At 39.4% G+C, this 24,015-nt stretch overlaps 1 protein-coding gene across 1 annotated transcript in view; it reads left to right on the top strand.

The window, feature by feature from the left end:
* vasna (vasorin a) overlaps nt 1–24,015 on the top strand; it is a 33,957-nt gene that overhangs the window by 1,226 nt on the left and 8,716 nt on the right. The window lies entirely within an intron of this gene.

Here is a 24,015-nt window from a genome sequence, read left to right as displayed (position 1 = left end):
AACTTTTGAAAAATAAACAGTTATTCTAAACAATATTTATATCTCATCCATCCTTATCCTTCCATCTTTTCGATCCATCCATCCAAAAGAGCACTTTTAGTCATCAATATTCATGTCTAAACTCTCTGATACTGCACTGGTAATATGTAGAAGGAATGCCTGCAATGCATGACTGACTTGTTTATCTAATAAATCTAGACAGCAATATGCTGAATGTGACCTCCCGTCTTCTCCTTATATTGCAATTCGCTGCCTTCACTGTCTGCTCCGTGATGAGTTTGGGGTAGCATAACAAACCCAGCGTGGAGTATGACTATGGGAAAAGCAAAGAAAGGTGGAGACAGATGGGATGGACAGAAGTGAATACAGGAGAGTAAAGCAAACATTCCTGACGCGGTGTCTCAGCAATTTAATTAAGGTTTCTGGTGAGATGCTGCAGCGAGCACCTCGAGGTGAAGGCTTAGCCTCAACTCTCCTCGTCTCAAGCTTGGACTAATCCCAGGGGTCAGCTAATAAGTGTTCAGGTCGAGCCACCATGACAACTAAATAGGGGGGAACATGAAGGAAAGTTCCTCCATCAGGGAGTTAATAAGCCCATGAATGAAGTAAAGAGGTACAAGGTGAAGAGGATGGATGTGTGTGTGAGATTTCACTTGTTATCAGCCACACCAGCTACCCCCCCCCCCCCCCCCCCCCCCCCCCTTAGTGGAGTTTAAATGAGACCTGTGGTCCTCAGATGTTTCACAGCTAAAAGTAACCATTTATACAGAAGACGTTACATTTATTTGCATTTCCACGAGTCTTCCTCTCAGCTCAACATTATTGACTTCTTTCCTAGCCTTAACACCTTGACTCTTTGCTAAAGGAGTGAGCATAGCCTGTGGATCCAAAAGGTGACTGATCCTTTCTTACTAATGGCCAACAGGTGGCGACCCACCAGCCACGTTCTACAGAAGTGAGCCCACTTCTCCCTTTATTTCTGACCTCAGTAAACCCGTTCTTAACGAGTTCATGGTTTCAGGTGCTAGTTTAAAAATCTTAGTCAATGCAGTCTGATGTTCATTTTGTAAATGTTTTTGAGCGATAGAGCAGGGTTATGCCTTAGGGTGTGGCCGTCTTGTGATTTTGACTGGCAGTTCGTTTCTGTCCCACTCCTGATCGTCTGCTTTCAAAAATCCAAGATGACAACATCCAAAACGCCAGGCCCACAAAATGATGGGTGAAGTCATAGTCGGTACATTCATTTTTATATATTCTAGGTATATAACACAAGCTAGACTTTCCATAATGTGACTTTGCAAATGCATTCACATCCACATAAGCTGAATAACACCTAGATCTTACACACAAACACACACACATCCCTCCTTTGAGGTTAGAATTCGGTCACTGTACCAAACTTGAGTAGACTTTTTATAGGCAAACAACATTAGTGACACAAAAAGCGGTACTTATTTTCTAGCCCTTGTAATAAAGTGAACTTTCCTCCAACACCGTGCTATTTATATTTCCGTAGATTTGTAAGCCTTGATGAGCTGGCGGCACTGTTTTTCTTGGCTTTCCTGAATGAAAAGTTTCTCCCTACTGTTTTCATCCTGACCACTTTTACCATCCTGTCATTCCTTTCTTGTTTTCTCTGCGTCCGCTGCGTTTTACATGTGCAGATGTGACATTTTTACATTGCAGAGAGGCTCCCGTCAAGCCTCACCCTCCTGCTCCCTTGTTCTGGTTTCTTCTTCTCTGTTATCCAGCTTTGTTTTTTTTCTGCAAGACTAATGCTTTTTTGTGGCTTTTTCTTTTATGTGGAACAGAAAGTCCCAATTAATCCAAGGTAAATTGTGATAACCACCCTGCCTGTATCATAATCATTAACAGAATTTGTTTACATTCAGTGTCAATTTTTTAAGTTTTGGAGCGTTTTCACACCTTTTTTTACACTCTGTTCTTAATCAATTGACAAGTTTGTAAACTTGTATGTTTTTCCAACAGAGAAAACTCCAAGTGAACTGAAATGCGTCACTACAAAACCATGTGAGGAGGTTTGAGAAACCAGGAAGTAGTGTGAGGTCAGCGCATCGAAGCTGAAAAAATAATGAAAATATTAATAGCACAGTGTTGGAGGAAACTTTACCTTATTACAGGCACCAGACAGCACATACTCTCAATTATATTAATTATACTATATTGCCTATAAAAACTTTAGTCAGCTATTGACCAAATTCAGGCCTGAAGGTCAGATTGTGTCTGAGGTGGGAGCATCAAAGTCAGTATAGGAAGAAAGTGCTGTAGCCTGAACTAGTGGATAATTTTTGCTCTTGACATTTGTATTTATCTGGGTGACTTTAATCATTTTACTTCTGGTTGTTACAGTTTGTGTACTTTGCATATCTGCGGTACTGCTGCATCCCAGAATGCACAGCGTTTAGCTCAAACTTGCAGCGTGCACATGGTGTTTGGCTTGGCGCGAGATCACATTCAGATCACATTCTCAACATAAACAAACCACTCTGGAGTTCGCCTGATACCGGACTGAGACCACCTCCTATCAGGGGTGGTCATTTTGGTCCACACCCAAGTGCCATTACCATGTTCACATCTGCACAAGTGAACCGCACCAAGGGTGGAAATGAAACAGAGTTCGAGTTTAACTGACTCAACAGCGAATGTGTGAAAACACCCTCAGTCTGTTTAGAACTCCAAAAAGCTTTCAACAGAAGCCTTGCAATGGAAAAAATGAATGTAAGAGACCTCATTTGAAACTGACTTTCATCTGCTACCTTGTTTATTTAGTGCTGTTCTGGTGTTTAGCCTTTGTTTCAGTACTCAGTAACATAGAAATACGTGCCTGAATCTCAAATAAAGTCCAAGTGTGTTTAATTTGTTGTTCATAATTAGTTGTAAGAAATTAGCATATCTCCTCTCTCGGAAAAATCCATTCCTGGAATCGTTACATTTTCTACAAAAAAACATATCAGTTGAACAGTTGAATATTTACATAGATATGTCTTCACATTGTATCTTTAAACCAAACGCTTTATCAGTATCATCAGCTGTTATTCCGCTGTTATTCAGTTGCAACTGTCGTTTCCATCACATTGGTATTTGAGCACAAAGTGTAAAAATAGAGGGAAGAAGTCGCTCTTGCTGCTGTTGCAGATGTGCGGTGGGTTGAGCTGCTTGTCAGCTCAATTGGGAACATTTAAGGAAGTGAGGGCTACGCCGATGGAGCAGACGTCCAACATCAAGTCTCCGACTGCTAATAAATCATTCTGCCGAGTTGGGTCATTACGCTGCTCTGGAATTGCTCCCTTTTGTTATTTTAGCAGTTGATGAATGCATTTCTTTCCAACTTAACTAGTGTGATAAATTTAAACAATTTAAGTGTTGGAAAGAGGAACTTGTATCATGTTATTATCTCAATGACTGAAGAATCCCAATTTCCACTGTCACAAAAAACATCTTTGAATTGTTTTGTGCAAAACCTTTAAGACAGCAAATTTGCAACGTCATGAAACACACAACAGCTTATATACGCTTACGTACCTAAATCCACTAAAACATTCATTTGCATGACAAGATTTGGGCTATATTGCTAAATTTGGTCTCTGTTTTCAGCAACATTAAAAAAAAAGGCTCACGTTACATCTTTACAAGCCTCCTTGACAGCCGAGGAATTCAAGACTCAAACAACACATAACAACGTGAGGCTTAACATGCTCACCAGAGGGGAACCTCCTTGAGTTTAAACCATGCCTATTCCCCTTCCACCACCAAGGATGGTGTAGGAGTTGTTACTCCTTTTACTAACCCATGAAGCATGCCCCCCCCCCCCCCCCCCCCCCCCCCGAACACCCACCCTCTCTCAGTGTGTTGTATAAACAGTGGCAGCTCAATAGGAAGGTAAAGAGCGTGACACATGCAGGCTCCTTGTAACATTCCTGTGTGGTACCAGGAGACACCAGGAGATGTAAGATGCCTCCAGTAGAACGACTGTGTTGCTTTATGCAGAATGCAGGATGACACAACAGTCAACCTTCTGATGACTTGAAAATACCTATTTTTCCACTCGGGTTATAGCACTTAATGTGTGACGAGTTTAAGAACAAAATCTTAGTATTCAACACAAGTTCCCCTTGGGATTGAGACCTTAATAAAACTGCAAAATCCGCTTCTAAAAATGACAATGACCATTAAGCAAGTCAGCATTTTCCTTGCCAATTGAGAGCTGAGAGAATCAGTCTCTGTTTCATATAAAGAAAGCTTTCAAATTCAGACTTGCTCCTTAATCTGCCTTTAAGATAACACTTCACCACCCTGTCCTTCAGTGGGAGATATACCTGAGGGCAAGTGTGCATCTATGTATATGTGTGTGTGTGTGTGTGTGTGTGTGTGTGTGTGTGTGTGTGTGTCTTTGGATGGGGGTAGTGTAGTAGATTAGAGAAAGCCCAGCTTCCAGCCCCCTCTTTCTGAGCCCCTTTCCATCTTTTTTTTTTCTCCTGGGGGCACATAGTCTTGCTTTGCACGCATACACACCCTTTCATTCCCATTCACAGCACAAGTCAACACACACACAAACACACATGGCCTGGGGACTGCAGGGCCTCACAAAGCATTTCAAAGATCAGAGGTCTGGACCTGTGATATTTTCAACAAGTCAAACAGACAACAGGTGAGGAGAGAGGCCGTTTGACAAACCGGCGTTGTTGCTCAATACAGCCGCGTGCACTAAAGTTGACGTGTGTGCCTAACAAGTCGTACGCATCAGGACTTTTGAAAGATCGCTGAGTCATTGTTAGGTGAGGTGTTACTTTAGGGGACCTCTATAAGTCTGCAGAGAGGTGCTTGTGCAGTATCGTGTTTACTCTCAGACAGGTAAGACCTGATTTTGTCTGTTTGCAAATCTCCGTTTGCCTATTTGCACAATTCATGAGTGAGTTTTTTTAAATAGAGAATATAATGCACATTAACATAAAGGTTTTTAAAGAAGAAATTGAGATCAGTGTTACACAAAACAGTTATTCGGTTACATTAAATACCCTCTAAATTGCAGCTCTGTGAGACTGCACAGAGCTGACTACAGATGATTAAGTAGTTTGTAGAAGCACCTTTTGCAGCAATACCTCGACTTGTTGTTGCCTTTCCTGCTCTAAATTGTCTTATAAAACAACAGAGTTCTGCAAACTACAGAAACTTTTGCTTTTAGACATTTAGAGATGCTCACACTTGTTGATAGAAAATTGATTGGACTAAAAAATAACAACAAAACAGTGAATAATAATCGTAGAAAATAGGTGAGTTATGCATAACAAGTATGCACAGTACAAGTGGAATGAACTAGTGAGAAATAATGTGAGGATGTGAGGTAGATCTTCTATTATATGTTTCCTAAAATGTTAATCCTGGTCTGTCACAATATTGCGCTGCTTAATGCTTGCCTTAGAAGTCAGATATCGGTGCTGGGAGTGACGTCACTCCTGTGTTGAGCACATTTTAGTAGTCAACTTGGAAAAGCAAGGAAAAACAGGACCTGTTTAGCCCCTTAGCAAGGTACAGGCATCCATGCATCACTAGCAATGCAATGTAATGCTTATTATTTTGGCTTAAAAGCACAGCTGCAGCACATTGAAAGGCAGATCCTGGTCAATGCCCTGATATCACTTATTTAGCCAATCACAAATACACAACAGTGACTTTAAAGATTGCAAGTTGTACAGTTTTACTAATGTTAACATGCATTACGTGCGTTGGTCGTGTGGGTGTTGGTGTAAGGCTGGAAGTCTGACCTGAGGGGACGTTCCAGTTGAAAATTCTATCTAGGACCTTAGACATTTCGACTTCAAATGCACCAATGGCTCTCAAAGCATGCATTATCTTGGTAGCATTCTGCAGTCTTCTTTGGTGTTGTGTCAGGATTGCACATTTAACTCAGTGAAGAGTTACTGAAAGCTTGCTATGGCAGAATGAAGTCAAGAGTATTCTTGGGACCGATTGCTAGCAAGTTTAGTACATAATTTCTAGAGCTGGGCTCAGGCCATTGTTTTTGGGTAGGAATCTGGTTTTAAATTTTGTATTTTTAAATTACTAACTTGGAGACTGATTTCTTAACTCTAAATAAGACGTTAGAGTTGCCCTGTGATAGCAACAGAACAGTCAATTGGTACATGAGAGTACTGGAAGGATAATCTCTAGCCGGTTGATCAGGATTTGGTGCAAGTTAAGGGAGTACCAACAAAAAACCACAAACCAACTAATTAATGGTTGTTAGTTTCAGGATTCCTCTCTTTAAAATGCTAGGTGAAACTAAACTATTTCTAAACCAGTTTCCTCCCACAAACGGAAGAAAAACATAGTCTTTGGTTAACTGGACGTTGGTGTGAATGTGAGTAAAAATGGTTGCTGATGGCCTGGGGTGGGCGGGATAGTTCAGGTTGTACCCTGCCTCTAGTCATATGTCAGCTGGGATGGCCTCCAATAGATAGACGGAGTGTAACAGTGACTAATGAATGAAGAGGCATAATTGATCCCTTTGGGGGTAAAAGGAGTTGTGCAACAGTGAAAAGATATCAACAAAAGCTACTGTAAAGTCTGCTGAATCACATCCATGACTGCAGGTGTGATGATACACTCATTACCCAAGAAATTCAACAGTCAGACACTTAGTGTCTGTGAATAACATAAATCACTGCTTCGCTGTTCAATAACAGCCTCGGGTGGATTAGCAGGAACTTTATGGGCTGTTTGTATGAATGTTGAGTCTTGCCAGTTATGTTGTAACTGGCAAGTTGCCATAACTGGCAAGACTACTGTTATCAATTAACAGAAATTCTTTCATGCAAGAGGATAAATGTCATGCACATGTCAATCCACAATGATGATGTGTAAAGAAAAGAGCTTTTAGACAATGTTAATCAGTACAGAAGTGTACTGTATGCTAGTGCTCATTCATATCTTGCATAGAACTTTTGTTGCCTCTCTCACATACATACTGATAGAAACACACAGGCACGCACAGTCACAGGTCTTCCTTGGGGGGCCTCGCTGCAGCTGGCAGGGGATTAAGGGGTCAGGAGTCAAAGGGGGACTCAGTCAACCAGAAGACTGGGACAAGAAACTGACCAAGCAGAAGAAGGACAGGCAAAAAAAAAAGGGAAAAAAAAAGTGTTGAGTCTGAGTCAAAATTGCAATAGAGGTGATCCAAATAGGAAGAAACTGACTCGACTGGTTTCCGTTTCGCCAGGAGCCTGGGGTGATACTTGGAACACCAAAGCAAGACAAAGGAGTTTGAAGAGGCTTGTGCAACTGTTACTTGCTTGCTTATTAGTATGAGAGCAGGTTAGGGTCACGATGTTCCAAGGTGTGCGGCATTCTGAAAGGTGAAACTGACTGCAGTCAAGTCTGGAATATAAAACCTAGAAATGATTATATAATGGAAAAGATAAGTAAGCTTTTCACAAGATGATAATATATCTTTCAGATTTTTCTGGCTTCACTGCTTTACAATGCTCAATGCATCTTGGGGTTTTGAACGAAAAAAAGATCAAAGTATTTACATAAGTAAATGTTTATGTCTCACACTGCAGTGACAAAAAAAATCAAAGGCCAAAGCGTGTTTTATCGACTCATCACAGTGTTTGCTGTAAAACGGGAATTCGGATTTTAAATTGAGCAGAAAGCTGAGAAGAATTACGCCAAGTAATTATTGTTCATGAGAAACGTCTGTGCACGTCACCACTTTTAAGCTGTTCTTTTTATGTGTAACATGGATAAGATCATGAGGACGATTATTTCCTTATAATTCCCACAAGCCAGGGTAAAAGAAAATCTGGTCAAGAATGACTCAGCTTTGTTTTTATTCTCAAGACAAACAATGTTTAGCTGGGTACAACAGCATTTTGGGTAAAACGTGGTAATTACATTTTATTTAAACTTCCCCTGACAGCAGCTGTGTGCCTGAGTTACTGTTGTCTAACATGCATCTGACTTGGCACTTTACACACATCGGCGTCTCGCTAAATCCTGCATAGCAGAATGTGGCTGTGGGCGAGCCTGTGGTATTTTTAATTTGGACATCTTGTTCACAGATGAATTCCACTTCAAAGAGCGCAGAGGTGGATCAAGAGTTAGCTTTTAGCAGCTTAAACAACAATGGCAAGCAGAGGGGTTCATAGTGGAAATGTAGCCTGTGTATACAAGTGTATTCATATCGATGCCTAACACGGATGGTATAAGATATGAAAATTCAACTTTGAAGTTTAGAGTGTATGCTTAAGATGGGACTGTTTTGATAATTTTATCCCCTAAAATTAAAATTATCCACACTTTTTGCTGCTGTCTGTTAGTGAATTGTTAGCAGCAAATTAGCAGTTCCATCAATTATTCCGTGGAATTGGAGATGGGTTGCAAAGCAGCCTGCAGATGTGCCGCAACTGTAGGCAGGATTAGCCGTGCCTTACGTCTTTGCATCCAAATGGATTTGCATTAAGGTATCAGCTGAGCCATGAGTAAAGGTGAGCTGATCTGTTGGGACTGCTGCAACTAATGCTGTGCTTGATTTTGAGACAGCAAATAACGACACGTTTTATTAATCTTTAGGATGCACTAACTAAAATTTGCTCTCAGATACGTGGCAGACTCCGTTTTAAGTTTGTAGATAGGAGCCAGTGTTGATTTACTAGTGTCCGTCAAATGTGCTCTACATTAGCTGTGACTGCTGGATAAGACACTCCATAAACATAGACAGACCAATGCAAAGTCCAAAACAAGCAGTCAGCAGGTCAGGCAACTGCAGAAACCTTATTCCATACCACGGATGAGGCCAAGACACACCAGACTCCCTTCCCCAGAACAGATGGGATATATTAGTCAGACGGAGGTTGCAAGGATTGATGGAGCAATTTCACAGGCTCAATCGCAGCAGTTTGGTCTTAATATATCTGTGCTGAGTCTTGATTGGGTTGCTGTTCAGTTCACAGACTTCTGGCGTTCACTAAACGCCCTCCTTAGTTAAATTTGATGGCTGCCATTATTCAAAGGGATAGAAACAGTGTGCATATGGTCGGGTTCAGGATGGGATGTGTCCTGCTAAACCACAGAGTTTGCCAGTAAATTAAGGTGATAGATAACCTCACGCACCATTAACGTTAGCTGTTGTTCTTTAGTCTTCATATATGGTACTCTGCATATGGTACTCTTGGTCGACCCCTTTATTTCTTTATATTTTGTGTCCAAGGAGCCAGACGTAATTACTTTTTAATCGTGGTCTTGATCAATGGTTCTCCAGGCTTTCTGAGGGCCTTTCTTTTCACTCATTTTCAGTCCAGTCCTTGAAAACGAATATTTTCAGAGGAATGTTTTTTTTGTTTGTTAAGGCACTCAACACTGACCCATGAATCATTCAAACTTAAAAAAGGCGCCTGTCTCAAGGGATAAGCTAGTATTTTGTCATAAATTATATTTTTAGGCACCTTGTTACTTGTACCCTGTTGCACAGACACACAGTTTGTCCCCATTTATTTGTCAAATTGTGAACATAACACAGTTTGACAAACTGTGTTTTTTACAACTCTACAAAAAAACTTTTTTAAGGCCAAAGACTAAATCCCTGCACCCATTTTCCAAGCAAAATATTAAAAAGTGAGGAATAACAAAGAGCAAAAGATCTTTAGGTGTTCTTTGTTTCTTCATTATTCTGCTTCAGTGAGTTTAGTTGTGGTTTCAACACTAAGAAACTAAAGCTTAAACTATAAGGGTTGCTAAACGTTGCTAGATTTTTCAAAATAATTTGCACATTCTTGATGTTGTAACATAAATTGTTCTCATTAAAACAGTCGACTTTCGCCATTTTTTTTAATGCAGGGATCTTTAAAGAGGCCTCAGAAGTTGCCAGATCTAGAGGGAACGTCACTATGTTTGCAACACTATAAAGAGCTGCCAGTTCTAATTTAGAAGTTGTTAAACGGAGATTAAACTGATTGTAGCATGGAGTGATTTCATGTTTTTCAAACTGAGCTTTTACCCCCTCTAACCAGTAAGAAGATCAGAGACAAACCAAAGAAACTTACTACAGATTTTCTTTGCATGCCTTGCATGTAAAATGACTTGTAGATAGAAATCTAAGAGTTCATACAGGATCCAAAGGACTTTAAACTCCGTGTAGTCTGTCAGCTGGAGATAGCAACACAGGACAGCTGAATAAGCAGACACCAGAGCACATTAAAGTAAAACGTGCACATTGACTCAGCCTTGTTCCTCTAGTTGAAACAAACATTTTTTTTTTATAAATGGAAGCTTTACATGTTGTATTTTAGGAACTTTTGTCTTGTCTTGTTGTCATACTTTCTACAAACTGATGCTTTCCTAACTAAAATAGTGTTATTTTAAATAACCTGAGCATTAGAGTAGGCTTGATTGCTGTCACTGGCCTCTTTCAGCTTCTGTGAAACAGAGATGTGAAGCAGATACCATCAGCTGCTTTGCAAAAGTTAACACTCTGCAAATTAACTGTTATAGGTACCTACAATATATATCAAGTCTAGCTATTAAATGGAGCTGGCATACATAAAAAGCCAGCCTTATTTATGCCATCAGTGCAAAGTCAAAGGAGGTTACTTGTGGCTTCAGTGGGAGTCTGTGTGTATGTGTTGCGATTGTGCATTCACACTCCATCCATCTACATAAACACGACACCATTTTTTCTCCCCGTTCCTTTTCCAAACATCCCTCCGAGCCTCGAGGCTTTTCTGAGTCGTGTGTCAGCGCCTGGCCTGCAGTGAAGCGTGTCAGCACTGCTCCTTCACATTTGTCTTCCCAGGAGTCTAATTCCAGCACGCCGTGCATTTTACTGCAGACATGCAGAATGGCATGTCTGTTATTTAAAACAAAAAAAGAAGCACTGGATTTGTCGCAGATAGGGCAGCATATGTGGAATTTAAAAGTAATAAAAGTTTTCATGTCTTGTTCACCATTCTCCAGCAGCTACAGTGTTCTTTGCTACTGCACAGCAGTGTGACATGTGACTCTCCCCAGCATTCATATTTTTAGCTTGAACTAATGACTTTGTAGCATTTTCCACTTTTTTGCTTTCATGGATCTTTTTGTGTAACTGCTGTTAAATCAACATGCTGTCATTCTGCACCACAAGTTAAATTAAACCAGTTTGATTTGATTCAGCACACTCCTTAAAATCAGTTTGTTACAAAAACAAATGGCTACTGCTGTTAACAGTACAGTACAGCCAAAAGAGGTGATGATAATCAGCCAGTCACAATTTTTTTAATGTCTAATAAGCTTCCTTTTCCACACACCAGTAGCTGTAGCAATTACCTGTTGATACGCTGATAAAAGTGCCAAAATATGTAGTTTTCTCTGACTGCTTCATAGCTACAGCTGCTCAGTGGCATGGGTATTAGAAGTCGTTCCTCCAAGCTAAATTCTTTATTGACTCTCTTATTGTTTGGAAATCAATTTTCTTGGACTCTGTTTGACATCAAGTGACATAGTGTCAGAATCAGCTGGTCGATGGTTAGGTCAGTCTGCTCTCATCTGATCTATTTTCACTGGACAGACAACCATGAGTATTACTTTATAAGGGAGAACATAAAAAGCCTGTCAGGACTGATGAATGATTTTTGACAGCGGGAGGAACAAACAACCTTTGAAACCACCCGTTACTTTGAGTTCTGTGGAAGTGCCAAAACCTGTTAGCACCTGCAAACTTTATGTTTGTGTTTACTGAACTTTTACTGATTGTCACCAATCTAAGTAACACCTTGTTAAAAACGAATGGGCCAAATTTTGCAACTTTGAAAACATTTGCATATCGCTAACTCATCAAATAAGTTGTTTTAAAAAATGTAATAACCTACGAATACTAGCTTGAATTTCCCATTTATAATTAATTTAGGCTTAAAAGGATAGCATATAGGCACAATCTGATATCCTTGTGTTGGCATTATTCCGGTATCAATATTGCCACTGACCAATCACATTGTCTGAGCATTCCGTTAGCATTACCCAGGACGTTAGCTAATGCCATTAAAAACTATCACTAGCAAACCAACATGCGTAACCTAAATTTGTCTATGAGCAACCCTAACTTGATTATATATTTATTAGAAGTGTCAGCATTAGTCTCGTTAAAATGACGTTAATGCCATAACCGCATTAACGCGGAAAATCTCCGTTAGCGAGTTAATGCGGATCACCCCGTGCGTGGGGCTGCACGGCGCTAGAGCGTTAACGAGCTAACCGTGCTAACGCTGAAAGCACTATTATTTATTCTAAAGCATAAAGGAATAAAGAAAACACTTGGAATGATTACCATTTGTTTTAGAAGGGTGTTATATGTAAACAAAGGCATTTCTTTTCCTTTTTCCTCCACATTCCAAAGATATGACATCACAACGTGATTGGTCTGTTGCAATATTGATCCTGGACAAACATTATTATGATGATGAAGAAACAACACCAACTTAGGGTCTTCAGATAGACCAGAAAGTAGGACGCACTATATATGCTGTAGCAAATTAAGGCAATCTCGATTTAAACACTTACATCCTCCTCTACTTCAAGCAGTCGATCGGTTAAAGAGACGATACAGCTTTACTCATCACTGAAGTCAACATATTTTTGGTTAGCTATAATACTAAGTCTAGCTATAATACTAATATAATACTAAGTCATAGTTTTTCAATGTGCGGCCATCAAAAAAAAGCATGCTAGCAGCGATAACAGAAATGAATCGGTTGCACACAGAGGCCAATTCCTGATTTAACTTATTCCTCTTTCTGTATAGTTTGCTGTTTAACATCCATCACATTCCTTCTTGAATGAAAACAAACCTAAGAAGTAAGACAGACTGTTAACATGACCTTTGACCTCGTGACACTACATCATTCGTGTGGCGACTTAAGTGGTTCGACTCGCAATCTTACACTCTGCGGTGCACCACAGTAAGTTATAGTCACTTTACTGCAGACTGACTGGAAGGCAGTTTCCGGTTATTCGAGGTAGGTGATGATGAGTTTGATTATCTGTGAGCACTGACAGTGAGGCAAGCACAAACAGATAGAAAACCTGGTTCCTGCCACCCTTTACTTTGAGTTCTGTGGAAGTGCCAAAACCTGTTAGGTGTGCTGGGAAGATGAGTAATTCAGAGAGTGTGTTTGTTTGTGTGTATGTTTAATACGCATATATTTCCCGTCTCTCACCGACACAAAGGCTTCTCAGCAAAGTCGCCCTCCCAGGACACATTTTATGTGTCTGTAGCTGCGTTCACACTGTGGAAATGCTGGCAGGGAACAGGTCTGGTCTTGTAAAGCTGATAGAACAGACGGCCTGGTTTAGCTCTGAACAGCACTGCAAGGAGTTAAAAATCAGTTCCTGTGTAAAATGCAGCCTTTGTTTCTGGGTCATGAACCAGTCAAGGTCAGTGGCTTTAACTGAGCCAAACAAACATACACACACGCAGTTCAGTTTGCACTAATTGATTCCCCTTCCAGCAGGGACAAGAATGTGCTTGTGTGTGTGTGTGTGTGTGTGTGTGTGTGTTTATTTTAAAGCATCTGTCAGGAGGTAAAGTAAATAGATAAGTGACAAAGTAAACACTCATCCCACATCGATGCCAAAATCGTTCTTTAGTGATGCACGTCTACATACAAACATGAACCGTTTGTGCCTCATATTAATGGGTTTTTCAGAAGGTGAAATTTGATCTTTAGATGTGTGACTGTAAACAACAGCACTGCTTCTGATTTTTCACCACCCCAGCAAAATTTCCACACAATATACAGAGTACATTTTGGTCAAGCGAGAACTCCCATGACAGTCGCGCAAACGGTGCTCTAGCATCCGAAGCTTCTGGTGAAAATAAGTTCCGGCATGTTCACAGAACAAATTTGGTTCTATGTAATATTTCGAACACTAAAATATAAAGAAATATAATATAAAGAAATGTCTGAATAAATATAGTGTAACATACTGGAAAAAGAGAAGTGAAGAGAAGAGAACATTTCTTTGCTTTTCTGTAATTATTTCAGCCTTTTTGTATATGTATAAAAGATTATTAACTAGAATATTAGTTGGATAAGCTAACATAATCAGCGTGAGCCAAAAATAAATAAATTCCCAGCGTTTGCATGTTGTACATCGACAGAAACCCGGGGTCTGACTTAAAGTCAGGTGAAAAAATCTGAATACACGTTTTTAATACACTTTCTCCAGTAAGCTAAAAATGTTGTGGAAATGAGACCTCCAGTTTCTTCTAAATTAGACCGAATAAGTATTACTTTAACATCCTCAAACTAACTTCACATCCTCAAATTTATGAAATGTGAGGCTACAACAAAAAAGCAGTCAACGCAACCCTAAATTATCCAACTAAACTCTTTCTAAGCATACTAAGGGTAACTATTGTTTCTTTTTTACTGAATTGAGCAGTTTTTGTCTTATTTTAGGCCTGATTCCAGGACAAAATAACTGGGTTTGCATCAGAAGTTAGTGAGGGCGCTTGGCTTACTAGGCCTAGCCTTAGAAAAACCAAAAATCAAGTTGTCATTTATTGATGTATATTGAGTTGTCAAAATTCGTCAGGGTACAGGTGAGGTTAAATGTAGTTTTCATGGGGGGAAAGATTTAAAGTTATGGACTTGCGTAGCCCAGCTGAAATAGGCTAAAAGGCAGCTGTACACCCTGGACAGGTCACTTGTTCAATACAATGAAACACAAAATTGATTATAACCCCTAAAATCAATAATTATCCAAATTATGTGCATATGAATGGGATACTCTGTACACATAGTTACAGATGGTTCATGTGGACCAGTAAACGGCCAATTAAGATAAGCTTCAGTTTGAGTTTCTGCTTTCTTAACATTCTGTCTCTGTGTATGTTTGCGGTGAGGAACCAAACAAATTAAATTAGTCTGAACCAAACCTGAGCTTGATGTCTCTTAAAGTGCAGATAAGCTGTGAAGATGCTATCTGTCTTAAGCATCTGTCTAAACTTGCACAAACCGGAGAACAGGCTTCTACCACCTGACTTTTCCCTCACAGTCATGCCTAACAGGGACCCTGCCAGAGGGCTGAACAAACATGAGAGCGCCCTGTTGGCAAACAGGCAAACATCAGTCAGTAACTGGGGTGGAGGTAAGGGAGAAAGATGAAGGAGGAACAGTTACATCACACGTGTGTTTAACATTAAAGACGAAATTTGTCATATAAAGTAATGATTGTTGGATGCAATAGAAATGAAGATGGGGCGGGCTTACTTAATTGAGAAAAATGACAGTAAAAATCTCAGAGAACCTTGGCTCTTGTTCAAAAGTCTTCATTGCTGTTGTACCTTCTGTCACTGTCTTTGCTGCAGAGATTCTGTTTACAGTGAACAGTGCTTTAAAGTGAGCGATAAGTGACTGCAGGCCAAGAAGTGATAGATCCAAGGAAGGTGAACGAGGAGGCTCACTGCTTCGGGGAGAAAAAAGTTTGACTCTACAAACATTTCAAAAAGACAATAGCAAGTTACGTGTGCGTTACTTATATCAAACTTGTTTTTATGCACTTACTCTTGCTATAACCCACAAAAGGAGCATCTGGAGGATTACATACCTCACTGAGACGGTTTAGAAAAAACTTGTACAAGTAGTAAGAAGAGACGGTGGGTGAAAGAATAGGCATGCTTGTATGGGTTGTGCCTGTTGCCATTTGCCTGCTAGCACACCTGTGTGAAGCTGACTCCAGGTGACAGGCTTATTTACAACTGTTGATTGACAAAACAGATTTGGAGGCACTTGAGCGTGAAGACATGCACGCAACCTTCGATTTTGTGACTTGTTTGCTGCTCCAATTGTTACATCAGAATACTCAACTGTGCTTGTGGTGCCTCATTGCTGATGTTGAGGCTTCAACTCTGTGGAAAACCCGATGTCACCAACATTCACCCTGAATGCAGGCATGTGGCCAGTGTACCACAAGTAAACACATCAAGGCTGGCTAATTCCTCCTCTGTATGTTTGCATACACAATATCTCTCTGCTTAATTTTGTTAAGAAGAAACAAAAGCATATCAAGATAAACAACCTTTGCTAAGCTTCTAGAAAAGGTTGTGGCTAAGCAACTTATGGCAGCTCTAGATAAACATGGCATTTACGATAAGTTTCAGTCAGGTTTTCGTCGATTTCACTCCACGGAGACAGCTCTTCTTAGGGTCTCTAGTAATATCCTGATGAATAATGATGCAGGAAAATGCTCTGTTCTACTCATGTTGGACCTCACATCAGCTTTCGACACAGTTGACCACCACATCCTCATTGAAAGGCTGAAAAATTGGGTTGGTGTATCTGGAACTGCATTAGAGTGGTTCTCCTCATATCTCCATCACGATCCTTTTCTGTGGCAGTCTCCAATTTTAGGTCATCCTCTACCTCCCTTACTTATGGTGTCCCTCAAGGTTCAGTTTTGGGGCCTTTATTGTTTTTAATATATCTTCCCCCCCTCCAGCATATAATGGGCTCTTTTGAGGACATTTCATATCACTGTTATGCTGATGATATTCAGTTGTATGTTTCTTTTAAGCCTGAGGATTTATCTAAGCTTCAGCGTCTGAATGATTGCTTAGATTTGATCAAATGTTGGATGGCTGCAAATTTCCTCCAACTCAACGAGGGGAAAACCGAAGTCCTCGTATGCGCCCCTGATAGATTTTTATTGCAGATAGTGAAAGCCCTTGGTCCTCTCTCACTCTATGTTAAATCCTCTATTAGGAATTTAGGTGTCTCTTTTGACTCGAGTCTCACATTGGATGGGCATGTGAAATCTCTGGTTCGGTCTTGTTTTTATTATTTAAAAAATGTGGCTAAGCTAAGCCCGATTTTATCTCGCTCTGAACTGGAGATTGCTATACATGCATTTATTTCCTCACGCTTGGATTGTTGTAATTTGCTGTTTATGTGTCTAAGCAAAGGTTCTCTGGATCGTCTGCAGGTTGTGCAAAACGCTGCAGCTAGACATTTGACAAAATCCTCACATGTGACACTGTTATTATCTCAGTTACACTGGCTTCCTGTTAAATTTAGAGTCAATTTTAAGATCCTGGTCTTGCCCTACAGAGCTGTGCACAGACTGGCACCTGCCTACAGCTTTGATCTGCTACAGCCCTATGTCCCCAGCAGGTCCTTGAGGTCATCTGATCAGGGCTTACTTGCTATAAAAAAAATACTAAGAGGAGAACTAAGGGTGATAGAGCTTTTGCCACTGTGGCCCCTAGAGTGTGGAACTCTCTCCCCCAAACATTAAGAACTGCGGACTCAGTAGCTGTTTTTAAAAATCAACTCAAAACTCACCTTTTTAAAACTGCTTTTGGTTAATTTTTTGCCTGTTTTATTTTCTCTTTTTTAAATCTTTTTATGACTTGTAATCTTATGTGCAGCACTTTGTGATTCTGCCTTGAAAGGTGCTATATAAATAAAAATGTATTTATTTATTTACACAGACATATTCTTCTAGTTAGCAAAAATGAATGAAAGTTCAGTTTGTGTTCTGTTGTGTTCTGTTAGTGTGGTGTAGAGCTGTTTAATGAGTTAATAGCAACAAGGCACAATAAATGTGTTTTCTGCCCTAGATTTTCTTATATAGCGCTTTTCTATTCCAACTGAGCAATCAAGGTACTTTTTACTATATTCTCATTCACACAGTTACACACACATTCACAGAAGTGAACTCAGTTGTACTCTGACAACTTGGGGTTCAGTATCTTGCTTTACTTCAACGTGCAGTCTGGAGGAGCTGGGATGTGAATCACTCTGAGCCACAGCTGACCCCAAGTTTGAAGAGTTTACATCCCTGGGGTGAACCGTGAATGTTAAGGGTGATTTGTGACAGGAGTAGTGAAACGGAAGGTTTATAAGTTGGTAGTGAGATCTGCTGGAGGCAGTGACACAGATAAAAAGACAGGAGGAGATGGAGGTGACAGAATTGAAAATGTTAAAATTTTCACTGGAAGTGACCAGAGTGGATAGGATTAGAAATTAGTACAGCTCAGGTTGATCAGTTTGGAGATACACTTAGTGAAGCAAGGCTGAGATGGTTTGGACATTTGCAGAGGGATAGTGGATTTACTGGACCAAGGATCTTGAGGATTTAGCTGGAAGAAAAGAAGAAGAAAAGAAGAAGACCACAAAGGAGGTTCATGGAGGAGGGGAGGACATGCTAGGGATCGGGTGGAATGAAGGCAGATTATCTGCTTTGGTGAACCCTAAAGGGAGCAGCAAATAGCTCCATAGCACCTTCTTGTTATGCTGGTGGATCAGACACAAAAACAACATAATTGCTTTTAACTTCACTTGGTAAACATGGGCTTACCTTATAACTTGATGAAAAAAATGACTCTTTAAGGTTTGCCAGAAACCCTGGCACAGAGAGACCAAAATGCAGTTCAGCAATTATCATTGTTGAAAGGTACATCTGGGGCATAGCAGATGTGCTTGTTAGAAATTGTGTCCTAGTAAGTCCTGGTAATGGCTAAGATTCTGATTTTAAAAAGTAGATAAAGAGTAATAAAGCCAACCAATTCTTAAGAATCATTCAGTCCCTGTAAGATTAGCCAAAGTATCTGCACCTATTTAAAAACAAAGTCCAATCAAATACAAAACTCCAACAACACTAACACTGTTCTACTGTCAAGTACTTGTCTGTACAGCTCTGTTTGGATTTACTTCAGGAGGAAATCTAAATCTGTTCGCATATTCTTCTGTAGACTTTTGCCCATGAATACCTCAAGCTAAGCTTACCTTCTAGTATTCTACTGGGAAGGGGACTGGATTTCCTTACGGAAATGTTCCTTAAACCCACAGATGGGACTCAAGGTCTAACAGGCAGCCGCAGCACACTGCTCTGCATTTTCAGCATAGCAGGAGCATAACTGGAACACTTCCACACCTTAAAACACCACACCAAGGCATTGGTGAAACCGCCAGAGGCCCATCCACAAAGCTGACTGAGGTTACTTTGTTCAGTGCTTCTATAATGGCTTCTCCTGGTAATTACACATCCTCTGCACGTATCTCATATCTACAAGGCAATAACCAGGTTAATTGTCATTATGTGCCGGCAGACTTAAAGTTATAATACTTTCACTGATAGATTTTTGTTTACAGGATACCGCAACTCACCCATTGTAAGTTACTAGGGGGCAGATACTGGATCCCTACTCTGGCTTTTCAGCTCTAATTGCCATTTATCTGATATTTTAAACCTCCTAATTTATCTGAAGCTACCGTTACCAGTGTCAGAAAGGTTGTCCGCTCATACAATTTAGCTAGTATGTAACTGCTCCTATTAACAGTACAAAAGCAGGTACGGTTAATAAGAGATAGAGGGGAACATAAGAGAAGTCACAGATACGTCTCTAAGTGTGGAGCTGCTACTTTGCCAAAAACAATGGTCCTATTAAGAGCACACGGAAGAACAAGTCAAGGAGTAAATGCAGTTGAAGAGAATGACAAAGAAATATAAATTGTATTTGTACTTAAGCTTTTAGTGTAATTTATTTATCGTGGCTTTCATGTGGCTCGTTGTGCATGCGATTCTTCTTCATCCTGATATAGATTGTCAGCACATGTGATGCCAAAAACCTCACAGGCGATGACTAACTTTGTGGGAATGTTTCTTTTAGAGTTGCGATCATTAAAATGTATTATTTCAAATTATAGGACTTAAAGGACTGCACGAGACTCAATACTTCAACAGATTACTGCACTGTGCCAGCTCACAGCTGCTGTGCAAAGTAAAAAAATCCTAGCTACAGTACAAGACTACTCCATATGGAGAATGAGAGGCTCATCGGAGAGAGCTGATTATCTTTCTCTGTTATTTTTTCACACAGAAGACTTTTTAATTAATTATATTTGTAGAGGAAAACTAGTACTAAAGTACTACTCCTGTGAGTAAAAATCAAATCTATGGGAAAACAATACAATATATAAACATTTCCTTTGCGTTTTGTAATTTTTGGATTGTCATTTATAGTTTTTGGATGATTTGTATTTACAGTCATTGCATTGGTAATCTCAGACCATAAAGCCCTGATTATATATTCATTTAATTGCACCCAATGGTATATATTAATCTAATCTTCTGTTAATTTTTTTTACTATACTGATACTTGGGTTATAAGAATAGTTGATGCAACATAAATCCAGCTTGCTGACACTCTATCCAGAAAAGACTGATGCAACTCTCCGTTATATGTTCCTATGGCAAGAAAGAAAAGACGTCACGTCAGGCTCAGATTAACAAACTAATCCTAGAAGTCATCATAACTTTTGAGGTCATGGTAAAATAAAGAGACTTGCTCAACCCCAAAATCCTTTACACAACTGAACTTTCATGCAGCACGCCCATCAGAATAACATTTCTATTTACTTTGTGTGTGTTAAGCCTTAATCTGTTTTATTTATAATATCCTTACACATGTTTGTCCATGTGCTTTTACGTTCCTGTGCAACCCCAGTACAGTACGGATACAGTGCATGGCTATAATTGATCTTCTTACAAAACAGTTGTGGGGTAAGAGTTTTAGAAAGAAAGACCTTGTTAAACTGATTTTACTGGTAAGCTTTTCAAGCATGAGGTAACACGATATTCCTCTTTGGAAGATTTGGCACCACTAAATCAAGACTCCTTTCTTTTCTAAAAGAAAATGAAGTAATCTCCCTGCAGAACAACTTTTTAACACAAATTTATGATCGCCACTTTACTTCTTTGTACCCTCACCACTGATGTTTTTTCTTTCACATCTGCCAGTCTCTCCATCATCCAATTTAGTGTTAGGAGAAAAACAAATGTGAATAATTTGCCACCAAAAACTTTTGTCTTTTACATAATTTATCCAAATGACTGCTCACTTTTACACAACCATTGTAGTTGGTTCTTTTTTTTTTTTCTTTTTTTTTCTTCTTTTTAGCAGTTTCTGTTTACCAATCCTCATAATGCTGCTATGAAGTGTAATTAATACCAGTGTTTTAGATAGCCTTCACCACCTAGCTGTCCTGCTTTCTTTGACATGTAAGTACTTAAACTGGATAGGAATAAAGAGTAAAGACAATAATTATTCAATAATTAAACAACAATGTTCTGCCCTTTTGCATTGGTCATTTATCTGGATATTCTAGCCAAGAGGGAAACGCAGCACAGCCTTTGGTAGCAGTAAGAACAATGCAAATTTCCGTAATTTGCATATTAGCTTTCACTACAAGCAATCTTTAACCTTCAACATACTATGAAATTTGCCATTATAAAGTTTCACAACTCCACAAATAATAAGATCAAATGCCAGAGTTGTTTGAAATTTGGATGATCTCCCCTTCGTGGTTGTTTCCTTGTGCGTCTCTGGAATATTTCTAGTGCAGTTGCTATTTGTAAATGTTCTGATATGACTATCATCTCAAGGGTCATCATGATAATCATTGATAAGAGCAGCATCTACCTCTACAATCTAGTGACCGAATGATAGTTCTCAGTGGGAGAAATGGCAGTGCAAACCCCCTAAGGTCATGCGTCAGATAACAAGCTTTCTGCAAAGAGTGTTGTTTCCATTGTTGTGCTTCTTATGATCCTATTCTTGACAACTCACAGTGGTATACTTCTCTTTTGTACAATACAGTACAGCCAGCCATAGCAAGGGGGAGAAAGAGGGCAAGAGAGAGAAAGAGCACATGTTCTTTTTGAGGTAAATTATAATTCATAGCAAGTACCAATTTGAGGTTTATTTTTCATTCATTTCATTGCTGACATTTGGGAAAATAGTGACATCAGTCCAATAAAGTTTGATGGACCAGAAGTCATAGCAACAAACCAAAAGCAGAGCAGAATGTTTTCTTGAGGTTGTTGTTATGAATAAAAAAAATCTAACTTTTTTAAGCCATGTGACTGTTCTCCGGATTTTCAAAATAAGGTTCAACTTATAATAATGTTGTGGAACTTTCTTTCTTATGTTGTCAAGTCACCATAGTTGTGCTTCTACAGGACCAAGACTCCTTGCACCTTGCTTTGAGAGAATACACAACACAATCATGTTTGGGTTTTGCCATGCACTTTAAGTTTAGAGGAGTGAGTCTTTGTTTACACCAAATTGTGGATGAACTGTGGCAGGCGTCAGCAAACCGGCTATTTAAACATCTTACCTCTCACACTCGTTCTCTGCAATTCCCCATCTCCATTTATTCTTGCTGCCCACCTCTTATCACAGGGGAGGAGTAAAGTTTATGTGGGCCTCTCATTCTGTCTCACAGTGAGAGATGGCTGCAGTGTATTGTGGGTAACAAAATCCAGCTGTGTTGTAGACTCTGTGTTTGTGTGTGTCTCCTGGCGTGAACATGTGCAGGAATGTGTGCGTGCCTGTGTGAATACATTCAGAGCCCTGTGGGTTGCTGTTCTGCAGGTCGGGTGTGTGCCGAACTGTTTAATTTTCATCTTCTGATGAGTACGTTCCCCTTTCAACACACAGCCTCCATGGCTAAGGATATGCTGTGTGCCATTAAGTCCTACTGTGACAACAGAAAGCAGTGACATTTAATTATACACGTACAAAAGAATAAAGAGAACTGGTTTTGCAACAAGTTCTGTGACTGCAGCGTAATGCAGGATTACTTGCGTGCACTGTGTATGTCCATTTTTTTGGAGTGCTGTGCTTGGCAGATTCTTGGCTTTATGATGTTGGCACCCGGTTAATATCAGACAGCAGAAGAAACAGAGGAACTTAAAGTGCTTATGTTGAGATTGAGTTTTAAGCTTTCCTTATTTCCCCTCCTACTTATCCTGTCATTCCTTTGAAATTTCAAAATAGATGAGGTGTTTGTGAAGCAGAAAGTTAAGAATAAATGTGCTTTCCTGTAAGCTCTTTGAAAATATTATGTTTAAGGCATTTCATTTGGCCTGCCACAGTGGTGTTTAACACTTATCTAAAAGCCTTGCCAACTTATTTTCCTTTTAATTGACTGAAATTAACAATGGTCAAGATTAAACAAAGATGTAGAAAGTAAAGCATACACAAGTTTTAATAATTTACATTGCTGCTGTCTGATATCAGGTAAGTTTTATAAGTCTTGGAAAAATATTTCTGGTCAAAAAGGTCAAAAGACATAATGAGACGAGGTTTTGATAGATGACTGAAAATTATTTACACCAACTGATATTGATATCAAACACACAGCTACAGTATTGTAGCTACAGCTTGTGACAACATTATTAAAAGATATTTTGAAAGTTATTTTTTATTAAACAGGGACAAAGAGGCAGTTTATTTTATATTGTACTTTTTCTTTTTGTGAAACATGAAGAATAAAAACAGCTCATGAAATGCTTATATGGGCAACTAAAAGTCACATTTAATTATACATGTACGCATGTTACTGTTACTGCTGATAAGTCATGTATGCCTTTGGATTACATGTTGGAATCAGCACATGGACAGTTCTGTACACCATCTAAGATAAATCTCACATGTGACATGGTTCTTTCCATTACTGTTGGGATGTCTGAATAAGGGCGTGAGTAACTTAAAGCAGCTTGTTAGGCTCAGCTCCAACATCATATTTATGATCCTAAAAGAAGAATAGCATGTATGTGTGTGTATATATATATATATATATATATATATATATATATATATATATATGTGTGTGTGTGTGTGTGTGTGTGTGTGTGTGTGTAATCATGTATGTATGTTTGTATGGGTGTATCTGTATGTATGCAGGTGTATGAATAAGTTGTACATATCTGTTTTGTGTAAATGTAAATCTGTCTGTGTTATTATGTAAATACTTGCTTACGCTATTGTGTATTTCACACGGAGAGATGCCAAACTGCCTTTCATTGTTCTTGTAACAGTCACAATAAAGAGCTATTCTATTCTATTCTATTCTATTCTACTCTAGAACATTCACAGAGGCTGTAAACATGCATGTCCTGACAGTGGTTAGTTGGCAAGCGCAAGGCCTCGAGATTACCTACACACTTGGATTT

This window comes from Neolamprologus brichardi, chromosome 6 (assembly GCF_056152115.1).
Source record: "Neolamprologus brichardi isolate AB-2024 chromosome 6, ASM5615211v1, whole genome shotgun sequence".
NCBI classification, from domain to species: domain Eukaryota; kingdom Metazoa; phylum Chordata; class Actinopteri; order Cichliformes; family Cichlidae; genus Neolamprologus; species Neolamprologus brichardi.
This window is presented reverse-complemented; position numbering and strand designations above follow the sequence as displayed.